The following is a 15,387-nucleotide window of genomic DNA, read 5'->3' on the forward strand; positions in this document are numbered from 1 at the left end:
TTTTATTAACCCTGATGAAGGTTCGGGTTGAACTGAAACCGGTTGGTTATAAATATATACAATAAAGTGGTATTCAAACAAAGTTATTTTATTTTAATTAATATATTTATGTATACCCCACAAAGTGTTTGCTACAAGTGAAAAAAATAAATTCTAAGCTAGAGAATCTCAAAGAGAAAATCTCAAATCATACCTAGAGAATTGAGTTTCTTATATCATTAGAGAAGAAACTTAGTAGAATTTTTAAAGCGCATTTTCTGACATGGTAAAGTTTCATTGCCGAGACATTCAGACTCTCGGGTTTGTACATGGCTTTTCACCAAACCAGTTTATATTCAAGAAGCTTGCGTTTTTTATTGTGCTTAATAGACAAAAGACAGAAGTGATCAAATTTCATAATCTTTTGTTTTGAGACCTGTTTTAACGCGGTAGATTGGCAATCCGCACGAAGTTTTTGGCATTAAAAAAGGAGTTAATTAGTTCACGCGGTATTTAGTCATAACTCATAACTAACAATTTTTGTTTCTCCAGGCTGGAACGGAATCAACTGACTGTGTCTTATATGTATATATATCATTTAGTCTATGGATCGTGCATTCGATTTCTTTCAATTCTTAGAGGTTGGTTAGTTCATCTCCGTTAATTAATAAGCCAGTTATTTTGCATAACGAACGACACTATCCAAACAGTTGTGCATATCGATAGCTTATCCGACACCTTAGAGGCCGCGCTAAAAGCAGCGACTTTTCGTCGATCTAGTTCGTTTTTATCCAACAGACGAAAACGTAAATCGGGAGAAATAGCGCTTCAAAGTTTTTTTTACGAAAAACGCATATACAATGAAATTAGCTCATTGTAATCTAATTAAAATGATTTAAAGTGATAAATAATTATTTTTAAGTAAAATTACGCAAAAGATGTTTTTAATTTGGATGTTGGACAAAGTGTTGGAATAACAAACACGCTAGGAATGTTTTTTAATTATGGTTGACTTAAGACAAAGTGCGTCTGGAAAACACATTAAATTTTTTTTTTCACTTGTATCGTATAAATAAATGATTTCTGAGTACAACTGCATACTTAACTCAATTTCGCCAAAAATGGTCTGTTGGACAAAAACGAACTAGAGCGACATTTTGTCTACCGACTGTCGGAATCATATTCTGCACAGTGGTTGCAAATATCGCTAGCTGGACAGACATGACGGATTTCATCATAGGGTTTTATCGATCGTCCATGCTAGACACCTCCAGATACATCAATAAGACGTACCTCCAAAGTATAAGAATAAATGCACATTAGAAAATTAAATTGTATACTTTTTGTGGTTCCATGATAACTCAACACAGTGACAATTCAACACACATTTAAAAAGTTTTATAAAGTCATTAGAAACGATTCATTTTTTTTAACCTAACCTAACTTAATCTACTTAACCCAGTTAATAAAGTTTTTGTTTCATCACTTTCCATGACTTTATATAACCTTTTAAAGATGTGATGAATTATCATTGTGACGATTTATCCGGTTACCACATTTTGTATCGTATTGTGATATTGTTTGCTAGGTTTAGGGGAACGGCTGCGCGATCTTTTTTCATACAAAATTTAAATTTGAATTTGAGGCCATAATACCAAAGCAAACAGAAAAAAAATAATCCTAAGGTTTAGCAAATTTCTAGAACGGATATGTGCTATTTAATTTATTTTTGTTTTAAAAATTGAAAATGGCCATTAATGAATTTAATTTTATGATTTAAGAGACAACGTTGGAATTATTTAAGAGTTAATTTAATTATTAAAAAATAATCTTACCCTTCTTACAGAGTTGACATAATGATAAATAAAATAAAACTTCGTGATAACGGCGTTTTGGGTAGAAATTTTAATTTATATCCAACCGATTTGTGTTCCAACGTAAATCGGTCGTTTGTGATTAAAATTCTAATCAAAATGTTTTTGAAGTGAAACTTCTTTACGCGCGTTATGCATTTTCGAGGACCGGAATAAAATCGGCTCATGACCGTCACGAAAAACGGGGATCATTTCGCTATAGGAGCCTAGCTAATATTATATACCTAGTTTAGGTCACTCTCCAAACTCAGCTTCGCGGTCTAGAGGCAGAGCGCCCGATTGTCGTCGTGAAGAACCGAGGTTCGATCCCCGCTTTAACTATATATATTTTTTTTTTGTGATTTTTTTAATACGAGGAAAAGTGATAAAATGCTCTCGTGCTGCGACTTTGTCAGGCATACATATAAGAAAATATCTACATTTTTTAAAATAATTTTTTAAAAAATTACATAAATTTGTTAATTTTAACCGATAGTCTCCCGAAATGTCTAAATCCATTTAGTGAGACTCTAGACCGGCAGGTGTTCACTCGAGTAATTGGCTAGAATTAACGGTCGGTACCTATATGATATTTTTGTCGAAATATAGCTTACAAATCGAGCCGGTAGAGTCGCTCGGTATGTTGATTAATTATTTTGATACAACATTACCAACAAGTCTAGTGTTGACGTATTTCTATGTCTACATAAAATTATTAAAAATTACCTAACAAAACAATAGTAAACTAAGTTTAAAGTGCTCTTTTCTTCTAAATCGTAGACCGCGCGTTTAACCAGATAATTTTTATTAAGTGGAGTGGCTTGTTTTAGTGTTTTTTTTTACCTACTTTCCAAAACTGCCACGAAGTGTCAAACTCTACCTACTGGAAAAAAAATCAACATTATTTTTCTCTTATTCCGCTTCACGTGACGCAATAGTGAATACCGATTACTATCTTATCCACTTAAAAATAACTCTTTGTACGTAAAGATCGCATAAAATAACATAATCATGAATACAAAGTGCATTGTATGCGAAAAAAACATTGACACTCCGTCAGATTTTATATGCTGTAGTGTCTGTGAAATGAACTACCATCTTGGCTGTGCGGATATTACTGAAACCTCACGCCGTAGTGCAAGAAGTTTACAATGGAAATGCAAGAAATGTAATAGTAAAAATGCTAAAAATACCAAACCAAAACAGACTAATAACGACATACTATTGAACAACGAGCAAGAACCGCCATCTATCATCAAACAAGCAAAACAGTCTACTCAACTGCCGAAATCTGCAAACCAACCAAACGACACGGACAACTTAACAACCACAAATATAGATGGCGCTAATGGTCCTTTAACTTCTCAACTGTTTATTAAAGAGCTGACTGATTTCAAAACATCCATTATGAAATTCGTGGAAGACAAATTTGATTCATATGTACGCAAATATGAAGCTCTCATCTCACAAAATAACGAAATAATAAAATCTATCCAATTTATGTCAGATCAGCAAGATGACCTAAGAAAACGTATAAATGTTATCGAAAAATCTCAAGAAATAGCCAATGAGGAATTAATTACACAAAAAAATCATAATAATATGCTACTAAGTACTATCTCTAAACAAGATGAAAAAATCGATAAATTGGAGTATTTAAGCCAAATCTGTAATATCGAGATAAGAGGTGTTCCGGAGTCCGACATTGAAAATAATGCAGAAGTACTCAAAAAAATCTCTAAAATTATCAACTACGAAAATACCGGCGTGCATTCTGTATTTACAAAAATCTACAGGCTGGGACCGAAGTTCTCCGACAAAAATCCAAGACCTATCGTAGCGACGTTCAACACCACAACATCGCGGGATGACTTCCTATCCAAATTCAAAACTTACAAAAAATCCACAACCACTATGACAAATAAAATAAATACAAGGGATCTAGGATTATCACAAGCCGCCAAACACATCTATGTATCCGATCAATTAACTCAAAAAGGAAAATTTTTGCTATCTCAAACAAAAAATTTTGCCAGAGACAATAATTACAAACACTCTTGGTCCACCGGAGGGCGTATTCTTTTGAGACAAACGGATACTTCCAAGATAATTTATATAAATAATATTGCTGATCTGGACCGTGTTAAACGTCAATTACTGTGACTGACGATACAAGCTACTATGCTGCTATATCACTCCATTATACCAGACATTCATGATTGTATTATAAAATGCTTCTACCCGATATTCTATTATACTCAATGTGTATTCTTACTTTCCCTAATGGCTATTAGTATGTCTTCTAATATTATATTACATTGCTTTCGAACATATATATATATATCTCATCTATCGCGAAAATACATAAAGACATTCCAATAGCATTTAAAACTCATAAACAATCTTATTGCAAAATCATATGCATCTTTTCATTCGCATTGTGGTATGTTTCGCTTGTTAATTTAGTTGCATCCTCGATGATAAATTATTTTCCTCACCAAACTAGGTCCAACTAAAACAAAAATATTTACCTTACTATTATTCAGTATATTGTTTATATATATTTTAATATTGTTAATTCTGTAAACATAACTTTTTTCTCTGATTCTTCCATGAGCCATACCACGAATTTCGACAAACTAACACATTCTCAAAATAGTGTACTCTCCTTCTTCTTAGTATTATTATTATTTAAATCGATTGTTTTTTGTTTGTGTTTTATGAATCACACCACCACCAGGATACCCTACATGAGATATAATGTATTTTTCTTTAATCTATCAAGCTCATCCATTTTTAACACAATTAGTGAGTTTATATTATGTAATCCCATTCTTACAGAAAAACTATATCTAACCAATATAAAACATATTTTCATCCAGCTTACTTATGTTGTAATTAGTATATATAACATCACTAGTGCTCTACTTATCACAAACATTTTTTTTTTTTGTAACTTTTAACAAAAAGAAATTGAAGTATATTTACTTTAAATATTTCCATCAATATACTAACTATTCTAATTATTGCTCTCCTAGCTCTATCATAAAAACAACTAAAATATGTATTAAATATCTTATCTAACAGCTAAACCATTCTGAAACACACACAATTACTACCATCCTTATTCCAATCACAAGTCTTTTAATATCTTTTGAGAATCAAGTATATAATCTAATTATCACTACTTTCCTGGCAACTTTTTATATGAGTCATAGCAATAATAATTATATGTGTACTCAATATAAATTCTTACACTCCGAACTAGATTCCTCTGCTTCTATCATAATAACCTTAAAAAATGTCTTATTTCATATTGTATTGCTCAATATTATCACCATACAAAAAAATAAGAAAACAATTTTTGTCATAAAAAATGAGTGATATAGTGAATAAACAACTATGTACAAGTAGGCATGTGTATATGTGTGTATGTATGTATGCATACATATATATATATATGTGTATGTATGTATGTATACATATATATTTGTATACCTTTGTATGAATATGTATGCATCTATAAATATGAATAAGTGTGTGTGTGGATGTATGCGTGTACACGCGTATTTACGCGCTCATACATGCATGTACACTTACACAACCAGAAAAGAGAGTTATATATTTGATCTTTTCCTGCATAATAGCATGTCTTAGACTTCTAAATTTTTTATTTTTTTGTTTTTCTTTTATTTTTATTTCTTCTTTATTCTTTTTATTTTCCTTTTTTTGTCTTCTGCTTTCTACTTTAACATTTTTATATTTTCTATTTCCATTATAATTCATTCTAATATAATCTTTCATACTTTAAACATGTATAAATATTTAATTCATATGTTAACACTAGACCTCACATACTAACTATATACCATTGGTCGCCACGAGACAGGCAGTCGCCTAGTGTGGTGATTTAATGTATCACATGTAAGAAAATGTATTATTGTACTATCATGTATTCTATAAATAAATAAAAAAAAAATATTTTGAATCATTAAAATTACTAATCAAGGCCGATAACGCGACTAATTATTCTCGCAGACGTGCGTGACAAGTTTTTTTAGTAAAAAACACACCCATTATTAATTAATATACGGATAAATATACGGAAATATTTTTAAAAACGACAGATATGACTTCACACTGCCGATATATTTTCTATTCGACCCTATATAAAGCGTTAACGAGACGTTATGTGATATTATTCATTTGCCGTGTTTGAAAACGAAAATTTACACGTTAAAAGTCAATTGAGGAGTACACGTTATATGCGGTTCTCGTCGCGCGAGATACCTCTCCTTGTGGTCTAGAGGCAGAGCGTTCGACACTCGTTATGCAGGACCCGGGTTCGAATCCCATATTTTTATAACTTTTAATTTTTTTATCACATGCTACTTATAAATAGGTCAATATTAGGAATCTAGTTAAACGTTCATTTGTTAACAACAACGCCTATAAATAAATTTATGCTTTTTAAAACTATAATGTACAGCATTCTGAATAATAATAATATGAAATGAAAAGAGAGAGAAAAGAATACTAAAAGTTTCACTTCCGTCGTGCGTAGGCTTGCCACACACTGTATTTTTTAAAAATCATTTCTATTTTTTAATTTTATATTTCATCATATTAGTAGAGTAAAATTATTTTCTTAAATAATTATCATTAACTCACAAATAATTGCCTATAAAATCATGAAATATGTAATTCTTTAATGGTTTATGTTATAAATTAAATCCCAAATATATAAAGTAGCACATATCAGTACTAGATATTTGCATTAACTTTGGATTGAAATGTTTTCAGTTTTGTTATTTTGGCTTCAAATCCTAATTTAGGTTTTGTATGAAAAGGCCCCCGCAGCCGTTCCCCTTAATTCACGGCAGCAATAAGGAAATTGAGTGAAAAATATTTTGACTTATAAAAAATATGTTCATGTAGATCAAAAAATATCGATTCTAAATATATAAATATATTTCTATATTATTATTCTTAGAATTAGTTAAACGTTCTTGAAAAAGCATTCAATAGCAATAGACTGTATACGCTCCACGATTGGTCGAAAGAATTCTGACGTCACATGTGTCGTGACTTGTAAGTTCAACGGATAACCTCTTGCATATCTTTCTATTACATGAGAGATGGTCGGTTTAGATGAGAGAGGTGTATAGGCCAAAGGTTTATTTGGGTTTGTCAAATATATGTACGTATTTGTTGTTATTATTATATGAAATGGATTTCTAAAGATACATATTCGTATAGTGCTTTATAATAATATGTTGTTGATTGCATAACTTAGAAGTTTTTATTATTATACATGTCACATAGCATGTGATACACTTCAGGCCGCCGGCCGCCCAGAAAAGTCTCACAGTGAACTGGGCTGAAAACCGTTATTTTACTTTTGGTCTTTACTTTTCTGCGCGGTGGTCCTGAATTCGCGCGGGGAACGTCAACAAGTAGCGACGGCAATACCGTACAAGTACCGTACCGGGCGGGAAAAGCAAATATTCTAACTTAAAATATTAATTTAACTATGAAATCTTAATCAATTTTCTTTTTTTTAATAACATCAATTCTAATAGACGGTTAACATTGGTAAAAAAATTACTGGAATTCCCTGTTGAAGAATTACAAATTTTTCCATACAAAATGCTTAAGCGACGTGGTTTTCACAGTTCGAATGACGTCACACCACACCCCGCCTCTTACCGCTCAGATTCCGCTCGTTTTGGCGGGCTTAATAAAATTTAAACTTTGAGAATTAATTTAATTATTAAAACAAACTTAAAAAAAAATACCAGTATTTAAGTTTGAATGCGAACATTGATAAAAAAAAATAAAAAAATGGACTCAACTTCCTTATTCTAATCGACAAATACAAATTGTTTCTTGAAATACAAATAATTACTCTGATATCATAATATTATAAATTATTAATCGCGTCCCACTATCACAAACATATGTAAACAAAATAACACGTATACAGTAACAACAATTCACATACAAAATAAAATAATAGATTCAATAATTTTATAATAGCCCCTTTGTAAGTATTTTTAAGTACCTGAATACGTCTGTATCGACACAGGTGTACCCTAGTGAGACAGATGTCGAAAAATTTATGTAAAAAATATATATATTGATAAATAAATAAAAAAATCTCTATAATCCTCTTTGTACTGAATAATAGTGTGTAATGGAAAGTTCGAACGATCAAAATGTTATTATATGAGCTGCATATTTAAATTTTCCACCATATGTTAAATAAGAACTAACCGAAATTTTGAAAGTCACAAAATACAATAATATGTTGGTTGCAATCAATCAATAAACGTAAATTTAACGTCATTTTTGTTGTTGTAAAAACGTTATGTCGATTTGTATTATCCAATTGGATTTAGTCAAGATACTATTTTAGGTTAATTTATTCATTCAATAAGTTTATTAAATACTTAAGGCCCCGTAGTAAGCGTTCAAAGATGGTTTGAAAGGGAGATATGCAAATACGAATGTTAGAGGGAGCGCGCTAATATTGAAAAAACGATAATAATCAAGCGAAAATGGCGCAAATTTTTAATAAAACACGACTCGTTCGAAATAGAGAAAAAATCTCTCAAGTGCTTTGGTTGCATTTTAAAATACACTGTGAATTTTTTCATGCCTATAACATATTAAATAACATAACAAATGGTGATTTTAATAATTTTCGGATTTCTTTGCGATTTTTTTTCTATCGAGGGAATTTAATATATTTAACGTTTCGGCATAACAAATGTTTAAATATTGTTTTCACAAATAACATATATTTTTTTTAGAACTTAAAAACTTAAAGAGTTGACGAGAAACTTGTTATAAATCGGTAGAAATTTGGTATGCGGGGGCTTAAAAGCTCCATAAGCTCAACATAAAAATAATATGGCGGGCTGAAAATAGTCAAATGTCAAAAATGGTGAGATTTTCACATCCCAATCCAACACATTTCGTAATTTATTTTTAATAGGAAACTATCATTCTAATATGATAGTTTCACCCACTTCGACATTATATAAAATGGAAATTTCAATTCGATTTTCAATTTTCACGTCAAAAACAATAAAAAACCGTCAATACACGTGTCGTGTAAGCCTAGCATTTTCCTAATGACAATAATTGTTACTTGCCCACCAGTTCAAAAGGGCGAAATTGATTAGATCTGCCGTTTACAAATAACAATACACTTAAATTAACGCTTACTAACTCATTTGGTCGATGTTAACTAACATTTGAAATGTGTTAAACTTCACCGCAAACTGTGATTATCTTAAAAGTATAAAGCATTCTTAGAAAAGTTCCATATTTGCAAGTAGGTTTTCCTTAAAGTAGGACGACAACTGAATAGGCAGGTACACTAGATACTACATATCCTTTCCTAGTTCACACTTCACGTCTCTGGAACGGGCAATTTATCGTTTAATAATTAAATAATTATTATTATTAAAATAATAAAAATTTTATTTCCGAAAAGAAGAATTAAAATATGTTATTTTTAATCAAACTTTTTGAATTATTCTCTGATAAATTTGTACACATTGTAACCCTCCCTCCCCATCCCTCATTCCTTCACCCAATAATTATAATTATTTATTAAATTTAGTTTTAGGTAAACCTTGAAGAGGAGAGCATTGCTCACAAAGTATGTCGGTTATATTTAAACAATAAAAGTGGTTACACTAAGCAACTATTATCTATTAAAGAAATAACAATGTAAACGTTCGTTTGTTCAAAATCTTAAATCTCCGAAAATTCTTCACCGAATGCTTTGAATTTTTGACATAACGTTGAATTTGAATACGCGTGTGTTTCTTTATACTTCTCTAAATACAGGGTTTTCCAATAAGAGGTGTTATTTTGATATTCAATCGTAAAAGATTAATAGTTTCGTTGCTTGTGTGGCACGTGCCGTCTTGTTGAAAGTAAACGTTGTCCAGATCAATACCATCCAATTCCGGCCATAAAAAATCATTAATCATCTCTCGATAGCGAAATCTATTCACCGTAACTGTTGCTCCAGCCTCATTTTCGAAAAAGTAAGGTCCAATGACTCCGCCGGACCATAAACCGCACAAAACAGTCACACGTTGAGGATAGAGAGGCTTTTCAACAATAACTCTTGGGTTTTCCGAGCCCCAGATGCGACAATTTTGCTTGTTGACGAAGCCACCGAGGTGGAAATGGGCCTCATCACTCAAAATGATTTGCATTTGATTCACTCAAGAGAATTTTAATAATTTCAATGCGTTGTTGAAGCGTGTATCGTTCCATTTTCATTAATGGCGTAGTTTCTACTTGTCAAATGTAAAAAAATGACAGCTTCAAAAGTAACATCTACCGAAATAGCGGGCTATTCAAAATAACACCTCTTATTGGAAAACCCTGTAGTATAAAATAAAGTTGCTATATGCGTCTGTCTGTTTGAGGGCTTAGTTCTTCTAAACTACGGAACAGATTTTGACAGGGTTTTCACTAACATTTAGAGAATTTTTTCCTTAAGGTTTACATATATAATACTCGCATATTATATTAATAGAAAGTAGAGAAAAGTTTTATAATCAAGTCGTAAAAATATATTTTCGGGCACTAAATTGTTAACGCTGACTAAACCTTATAAGATACATCAAAATAATGTACTACGGAATTGTATATCTTAAAAGGGCCTACAGAAAAGTCCAGTGCGGTATATGTCTATATCCTAACGATAACCCCCAGGAACGCTGGGTACACGTAAGCTATTATATTATATAGATGCCAACTGTGACAGGTAAAAACAGGCTTTTATTGAAAAACAGCGACATCTGTGTAACATTGCGCTACTGTTTCTCTATCTGCACGGACAGACTGAGCCATAGCAACGCGTAGTGGTTTACAGCTACTTTTTAATAATTATTATTGTTACTACTAAAACTCAGATCATTTTTTTCTAAATTTAGCCAACTTCTAAAGATTAATTTTGCACTGGCACCCCAAATATTTTCAGCAAAGTTATAATGAGGTCGTCAATAATTTATCCAAAAATAACAAGTATTTCGCCGAAAAATGACGTGAATTTTCAGGTCCCTTATCAATTATTGTATTGCTTGATATTCAGGGTTGTTTACAAATCGTACACCCCACGCAAGTACGCTGGAAAACAAACATATTATTATAGTTAGTTTTTTTCTAGGAAATAAGTAACTTATTAGGTATTCAAAGTGAATTCCTTGAATTCTGACCTACAATATATTAGTTAGCAATGTCAACCAGTGTTAATTTGTAATAATGGCTAAAGGTTAAACAAAATAACTACATCGCTGTGCAAAGTAAAGGCGATATTACCAAAGGATTTCAACTTATTTCCATTCCTTGTTGAATTATAATAATATGAGCCTTGACATGACGACCGTGCATATTATAAATTACTAGTTTTGCTACCCGGCTTCGACAAGGTATTTTCTTTTTTCAACATAGATTTCAACACCATTTTTACGAAACATATTATCAAAATTAAAAAAAAATGGAAGAAACAATGTAGCGTCTTATCTTCTATGTATACTAGGACGTCCCAAAAAAATTAAACTTGTTATTTTTCAACGCATACCCTCTAATTTTGTTTCAATAATGACAAAACACTTATAAATAAAATTTCGTTTACTTGGGACCACTGCGGACCCGTGCCAACTTGCATCGAAACATTTTAGTACTTTTACATTAAAACGCCCGCGAGCAAACGTGTTGATGAGCTTCTAGTAACTTGGTTTTTTGTTAGTAAACGAATATCACTCATTCAGGCAAGATGTCGTTAGATTTAGGCAGTTCTAAAAAAATATATTTTTAATAGGAGTCGTAAAATACCAAAAATCGGGTTCTAAACTACCATCTAATGGACAAGTTCTTGAAATTTTGTTCTACAATATCCGGGAAGTGAATTTAAGTGTCAATCAAAGTGCTAATCTCACTATACGCGAGTGTGTATCTATTGGGAAAAAGCGCGTATACCAACCAACCAAATCTTTGAATTAGTAAAAATAAATTAAGATAGAATCTTCTTGCAGCGGCAAAGAGAGCTAGGTCGTTCTGGCTACTTAGGGGGGGTTGACAAAAAACTGACAGATAAAGAAGAGAGAGCGCGTCTTAGAACAATCGAGGAAGAAAAGCGGCGTACTAAATTAGTTTATCTGCGCCAACTCCATCAACATCGTCTCTACGAACTGTAACAAAACGAATCATCTTCTGATTCTAACGAAGTCACAAATTTAGAAGATTTTCCAAAACCGCTACAGAAAACTCAACATGAAACCAGTAAAACGTCGATACGAAAAGACTTAGTTACTCTAAAGTTAGTCGCAGCGCTAGACAGGTGCCAGTTAAGTATGAGAGATTCTGTTTTCATTCTTGAAGCTACTATTGAGGCTCTTGGATATAATATCGATCAGTTTCCAATAAGTAATAAAATAAAATTACCGGTAAGGATAAGGCGGCACTTTTAGACGTTTGCCTGTTCATAGTAACATCCTATGTCAAGCCATGGCTACAATGTATTATAGCAGTTAAAGCACCTTACCATAGCTTGTGCTTTTTGAAATAGATGAAGGATTACGAAAAAATTTATGAAAACATCTCAATGGCAGCTTTACAGAAGTTCAGTAAGCATTTATGGTATTTGACCGATGAAGTATCTATTATATCGCTGTTTGACGGCGCTGTGGATCCAACAACTAAAATAAAAATGCTTGAAAATATCAAAAAAAATAATATATCAACCTATGACAAACGTTACATCCCATCGAAGGAAGATCTTGATGGTAAATTGTATGGTAAGATTAATAATTAGTAACATTTATGTTTTGTATTGAGGTTTTTGTTCATATCATAATTTAGTGAATTTTGTTTCAGAGAAAAATATTTAAGACTTCATTTCAGTCAAAAGCAAGTCCTTGTTTGATCGTCTGAAAATAGATGCCAGTTTTCTTAACGAATGCTCTACGATGTGGTCAAATAATGTTTCGTATCAAGAAGCCAGAAAGAAGGTGTCGTCGTTGAGGGTAGTGAATTATACAGCTGAAAGAGCTTAATCACGGTCGAAGAGGAACAAAAACAATTTTTGTTACGATGCGTTCAGGAACACCGGAAGATTTATCCTGACTGTAAAAAACAAACTTTGAAGAGAAAATTTAATCAATAAACCATTTTTAAATATAAAATACTACATAATTGAATATTTGTGCATTTTTAAATTTTATTTATCACACAAAAATGAAAGTTTAAAATCCTTCCATATTAACTCTGTACAAATGTTTGTATCATATATGTTTGGCATCAAGTCGGCACGAGTTGCCGGTGTTTAATCAAAATATTATTTATTATATGAGTTAATGGGATCAAATGGAAAAAAATAAAAGGGTATGCGTATTTAAATTCATAAAAAATTTTTCTTCCTTATGTCGTGGGACACCCTAAATTGTATACATATAAAAACTGAAGAAACAATTTGGCGTCTTATCTTCTATGTATACATATAAAAATGGAAGAAACAATTTGGCGTCTTATCTTCTATGTATAGTACTTATACAAATGTAAGAAACAATTTGGCGTCTTATCTTCTATGTATACATTATAAAAATTAATGTTTATTTCTTGGTCCTGTATGCGTTCCTATACATTCATCCGATATCGCTGAAAATTTCAAAGTTTGTTCTTATTAGTGCCAGGAGTGTTTTACAGGGTGGTTTGAATGGGAGAAGAAGCCGGGAACGCTCGAGAAAGACTCATTATCTCTGCACTGGAATGAGATAAGAGTCGAATTATAGTCGAAATAATGTAGCTTTTTAACAGTTACAATGTGGAGGACATGATTTATGAATTGAATGGTAGAACAAGTCAGGGATGCCCGAAGAAAACACGAATCAAATAATTATTTGCGGTAAAATGAGACGTAAGTGATGAACGTAGAAAGAGGTGTAAGGAGAATTTAAAGTGAATGGTTGAAGAGGTTGAGGACGCCCTAGGAAGACATGGCACGACCAAGAGAAACAAATACTTATTACAAAACAATAATATTATTTCCACCTTAAAAATGCACCCAGTGTTTAGGTACTCATGTAGAATTAACAACCTCAAAACATTACCCCAAACCATTTATAAGTCTCCTAGCAACGCCAGGTACACGAAGATAGTCTTTAATAAATTACAGACAGATAAATGGACATTTAAAAGTTTCATAATCATAATAACAACAGGAGCCGAAAATGTCATCAAGCAAGAGTCACTTTCTTAATATTATTCTTTAAACGTATTGCGTATTTTTTATTTTATTTTATATATATGTACTCATAAAAAGGCTTACACTTGAAGAATATCTGTATTATACAGGAGATACTGACAGTAAATAGATGTAATCCATTGTAAAGAAGGTACAAAATACACAATTGTAAAATTGTGATTACAAGTATAATGAGAAAATATTAAAAAATAATTTTAAAAAAAACTAAACATGAAGCAAGCTAATTAGTAAAACGTAAGAGTAACATAAAGTAAAAAAGAAATTACAACAACACTACATATAAGACAAATCATTAAAACTAATTTACCAACTCTACTCTAATTTGTAGGATTCGACAAAGTGTTGGTATAGATTGTGCTTAATTCTATAAATGGAGTCAATAAATAAATCAATAGCACCCCCATACTTGTTGCCCAGATCATGCATCCTATTGGTCAGTGAGTGTGTCTGATAGTTGGTCGTGTATGTATTGCAGAAGAATGTTATATTTTGTCTTGTATTCCTAGTCGGCACATGGAGGTTAATAGTGTCAAGGATGGCAGGACTATCAATTAAGTTGTTAATGACTCAGTGTAACACAACCAGGTCTGAAATAATTCATTAATACAACTGTAGTAAATCTGAAGCGGAGACTTCACCAAAGTTGTGACAGCACATTTTGGTAAAAAAAACGAGCCCGGATGAAAATTAAAAAAGTTGTTAGCTTTGAAGTGGGAGAGGGCAAAAAGGGCAAACGTAAAAATAAAACAAACGAACGAGCGTATAAAATGTTGCGAAACGAGTATAAGCAGTAACACCCGCAAGATAACCTGCCTTCAGGGAAAATAATCATTGCAAAGGTCTTGCCAATTTACAATACGTCAAAAAGCAACTGTGCCTTGTCACCAAATAGTAAAAAAAAAAAATGGGTGTGTCAAGCCTACGCAAGACAGAAGTGAAACTTCTAGTATTCTTCTCTCTCTCTCTTTTCATTTCATTCTCTCTTTTTTTCTGTCTATTGACATATTTATAAGTAGCATGTGATAAAAAAAATTAAAAGTTATAAAAAAAGAAAAAAAAAATTAGTTAAAGCGGGGATCGAACCTCGGTTCTTCACGACCACAGTCGTGCGCTCTGCCTGTAGACAGCGAAGATGAGTTAGGAGAGTGAGTTAAACTAGGTATATAATATTTACACCTTGCTAATGTTTTCAGTATTATTAGGGCTTTTTTATACTAATTTTCATATATTTATTGGCAGGTAGAGTAGAAATTAATATTG

At 31.9% G+C, this 15,387-nt stretch overlaps 1 protein-coding gene across 4 annotated transcripts in view; it reads right to left on the reverse strand.

Annotated features, from left to right (window-relative positions):
• LOC149418764 (uncharacterized) overlaps positions 1 to 15,387 on the reverse strand; it is a 105,393-nt gene that overhangs the window by 67,145 nt on the left and 22,861 nt on the right. The window lies entirely within an intron of this gene.

Source organism: Hesperophylax consimilis, chromosome 13 (genome assembly GCF_061612785.1).
Source record: "Hesperophylax consimilis isolate HC1 chromosome 13, BYU_Hcon_1.0, whole genome shotgun sequence".
In the NCBI taxonomy this organism is placed as follows: Eukaryota; Metazoa; Arthropoda; class Insecta; order Trichoptera; family Limnephilidae; genus Hesperophylax; species Hesperophylax consimilis.